The sequence below is a fragment of the Vicugna pacos genome, chromosome 35 (assembly GCF_048564905.1).
Source record: "Vicugna pacos chromosome 35, VicPac4, whole genome shotgun sequence".
In the NCBI taxonomy this organism is placed as follows: domain Eukaryota; kingdom Metazoa; phylum Chordata; class Mammalia; order Artiodactyla; family Camelidae; genus Vicugna; species Vicugna pacos.
Window position 1 is genome coordinate 30,066,957 of NC_133021.1, and position 3,968 is coordinate 30,070,924.

General features: G+C 49.1%; 1 pseudogene across 1 annotated transcript; it reads right to left on the reverse strand.

Annotated features, from left to right (window-relative positions):
- Nucleotides 1–353: 353 nt before the first annotated feature.
- LOC102537592 (transmembrane and coiled-coil domains protein 1 pseudogene) lies at nucleotides 354–3,266 on the reverse strand (annotated as a pseudogene). The gene has a single exon (XR_338298.3). The product of XR_338298.3 is annotated as a transmembrane and coiled-coil domains protein 1 pseudogene (transcript).
- Between the last annotated feature and the right edge of the window lie 702 nt (nucleotides 3,267–3,968).

Below are 3,968 nucleotides of genomic sequence, written 5' to 3' on the forward strand. Positions count from 1 at the left end.
TTACATGCATATGTGTAATTTATATATGGATGGATATACATTTGTGGGTATACATATGTGTGCATATGTGTACTATGTGTATTGTGTATATGTATATGTACAGGTATATGTATGTGTGTGTATATTATGTGCACGTATATGTATGCATATGGATATATTTGTGCTATGTGTGTATTAATATGTGCGTGCCTGTGTGTATGTGTATATGTAAGTATATGTGGGTATATATGTATATGTATATATGTAGGCACTGATATTTTCATGAGGACACACTCTTACTTGTAACAGAAATCAGTCACCAGTAGAAGAAAAGCTGCTGTGAGATAAGGGCATTTGAGTTATTTGAAGCATTTTTCAAAATACAGACTTTTTTTTCATTTGAAAACATCACTTCTTTATTTTAAAGGAAAAATAAAAGCCCCTCCCAACCCTTTCCAAAAAAACCCAGTAATAATAATAACAATAATAAAAAATCCTATTAGAAACCGTAAGGGAGTACTGGGAATCTGAGTTTGCATTCTTCAAGTATGCTGTTCAGATTTTTTTGTTTTTTAAATTGGTGACTATACACATATTTAAAAAAAAAAACCTTAAAAGTGCGGCCATGGGGTTTGCTTAACATTAAGTATTTAGAGGGCTACTTCGAAATACTGTATGTAGTAGGGCTGTGCAGTGATCCTCTGGGGCATGATGCTCTCACTCCTGTATCCCAGCAAAGGTAAGGGACCAGGTTCAACAGTGATCACACTTCCAGAGTTAGGTGAGTGGCCAACTTGGGTGAGAAAGCCAGGGACATCCATGTGTTTGTACACGGACAAGGGAAATCCACCCTGAATCCAGAAATTCAGACATGGAATGTGGTAGGACTTCACAGGAAAGTCAGTCTGGGAGGGGAAAGGTGGTGAGCCCAGACAAGGCAGGGTGTTGGGTTTAACTGGCTTCCCTCACCGGGTTTCAGTGCAGCACGTCAAGCCACAGTTCAGAACGCCCTTCGGTGTGCTCCACATTGTTGGTTCATGTTTAAGGGCTGTTTACGATCTGCATCCCAAGGAAAATCATGCTACATAAAAATGATCCAAGATTTTTGCCCCAAAAAAAAACTTCTTGGATAAAATCTAAAAAATACTATTGCAATTGCGTCTTTTGAAGAAAAAAACATTATTCTAAATGTAAATGAATTCACTCAACTCTCTTGTTGCTGTAGAAAACTTCAGAGTAGGTATGCTGCTGTCTGAGTCCTCGCTGCATGCACTGGCCAGACGGTAGGGAGCATGGCCTCCTGGGGCCAGCATCACCTCGGGGAGGAAAAGAACCGCTCCACGTAGCTGAAGAGGGCGTCCCAGTGCTTCCAGAGAAAGGCAATGAAGACCACAAGGAATAAAGTGCTGAACGTCCTGTTGCGCGTCTTCATGAGCGGGACCACGCAGTTGGCCACTGGGGAGATGAAGACCAGGCGGACAACCATGAGCGCCAGGAGGATGCTGATGAGCTTGTCCAGCAGGTTGCGCGCCGTGGCGTTCTCCAGCCCCTCCAGCTGCAACATCTGCTGCTGCTGCTGCTGCTGCTGCTGCTGCAGCTCCATCTTAGAGATGCGGGTCTGGCACCCCTCCAGGGCCTCCTGGGTGTCCCAGGCCCATTCAAAGGACTGATATGCAATTTTGTCTTCCATGCTGGCCAATTCCTCCTTCAAGTTCAAGATTTCGTTCTGTTGGAGCTTTGTCAGGTCATTCAGTTGTTCTTCTAATCGTTCACATCTGTGTGGCTCCTCCTGAAAGGCCTGCATTATTAATGAATAGTCACTCTGATAATGTTCCTTGAGGGTCTCAAAAGATTCCTCCAGTCTGGCCTGGGTTTCCCGGATCTCCTGGATCTCATGCAGCGGTGCATCGAATCCTGAGCTCTGCATGTCCAGGGTGTTTGTTTTGGAGCTGGACGATCCTCCAGCGATGCCTGCAGTGGTGCTGTTGGCTCCCACTGAGCCAGAGGTGACACTAGAACAATCTTCCTCGCTACCATATTTGGGGCTCGACTGAAAGTTTGAAATCACTCCCAAAGCCTTCCCCCCATCATCCACTTGTCCTTCCTCGAAAGAGTCCTTCAGGTTAGGGATATTGTCTGCACTGCCAAACTTATTCCGACTCAGTGAGGCACTCTCTCTGGGCTTTGAAACCACAGCCCCTGCTGCTGAATGGGTCGCCTGGGAGAAGCTGGAAAGTCCACCTTTGACACTGTCCACTACACCTTCAATGAAGCTGGTCACCTTCGCTCCCACATCCTTCAGACCCTGGTGCATGTCCCTGAAGACGTCCTTTGGCTGCCAGAGGATCCCATTCTGCTCCACCTCTCGGAGCTTTCTGTGGTAGCGCTCAAGCTTCTTTTGGAGCTGGAGGGTGGTTTGGGCAGATTTCTGGTTCTTCTTCTCAAAGACCTGCTTGATACGGGCGGCCTGCTGCTTGTCTGCACTGTTGGCAAGCTTCAGGTAATCAGCAACGTTGTCGTCCCGGGCTGTCTGCGCGATCTTAATCTGCTCTGTGAGCTTCAGGATCTTCTGCTGCAAGTGAGCAATAGCAGCCTTTGTGCGCTGAGGGTCTGGTGTTCCATCCACAGAGTCTGTGTGGATGCTGCCATCGGTGCTGGAGGCCACTGCACTGGAAGTCTGGGCGAGGCTGCCTACTTCCAACTGCTCTATCCACTCTGCAGACGCCTCATCCCCTGGCAGACACGCAGCGGCAGCGGCAGCAGCAGCGGCACAAGCTATTTCCATCACGGCGGAGCTGGTGGGAGCATCGGCAGTGGATGAAGACCTGGTTGGCCTGACTGCGTAACAGTTGCCATCTCCTGGCCAGATTTCCTGTTGATTTCGGGACTTCCCTTTGGGGCCTCTGGCTTGCCCCGCCTACTATGCAAGCTCGTCTCCCTCTTCATCTTGGGTGGCACTCGGATCTGCTGCAGGACACGATTCAGAGCTGCGGGGTGGTGGGGACACCATCAATCTCAGCACATGCGTTCTGGCTTTCCAGATCCATTTCAGGTTCTGGATCTGCCTGAACTTGCTGCACGTCGTGTGGAGACACTGATGACCTCCTGCGCTGGTGCTGGGAGAGATGCTTCAAGCCTTGGCCAATCGCATTAATGTTCTCCAAAGCATTGTGGGTCATTTCAGACAACTTTTGTTCTGATTCTGTCTGCTTTCCGGCCTCTGCATCTTGGGATCTGCCTCCAGGATCAGGGTCCTCAAGTAACTGTTCACTGCCTGAAGGCTCCATCACTAGACTTAATATGCTTATTTGCAAACTCAAAAAAATTTAAACACACCAACATTGTCAACTTAAGCAGGGATTGCTTCAACAGTAACTACACATGCAGCTGTGAGACGGAGGCTTCATGCCTGCCTTTATCACTCGTCCTCAAGCACTTCTAAGGTGTACTGGAATCCTGTTAGAAAAAGATCAGCCTGCCTCCCCTGTTCAGAGTATTACTTGCCACGTGGGAGGACACTAATGCAGCACACTTGAGACCTTTTATTTACACTTGTAAGAAGGGCCACCCCTGGGAAAGTTCCTCCTCAAAATCCCAGCACAATAGCTTTCCTTTGTTTGCATAGATGAGGATGAACAGTTGTAATCCAACATGTTTCCCACAAATCTGTTTTAAAAGACATAGACACAGAAGATCCACATGAAGAGAGATCCAATCTGGAAGGTGGAGACCGTCTTCTAAATCTTACGATCAAGAGCAGGTGTTCACCAACTGTCAGCCTCTGCGGAAAGTGCTAACGGCGGGCGTGTCTCCTCCAGGCTGTAACACCGCTGGGGAGGGGAGGAGAAGCCGGCGTCTCCGCCAGCGCCCTCGCTCCCGCCGCTGCGGCCGCCGCGCCAGGTCCTTCCCCGCAACCTCCCGCCTCCCGGCCCGCCCCGCGCCCCGCCGTCCCGGCGCGGGAGCGCGAACCAAAATGTGGACACTTTTCG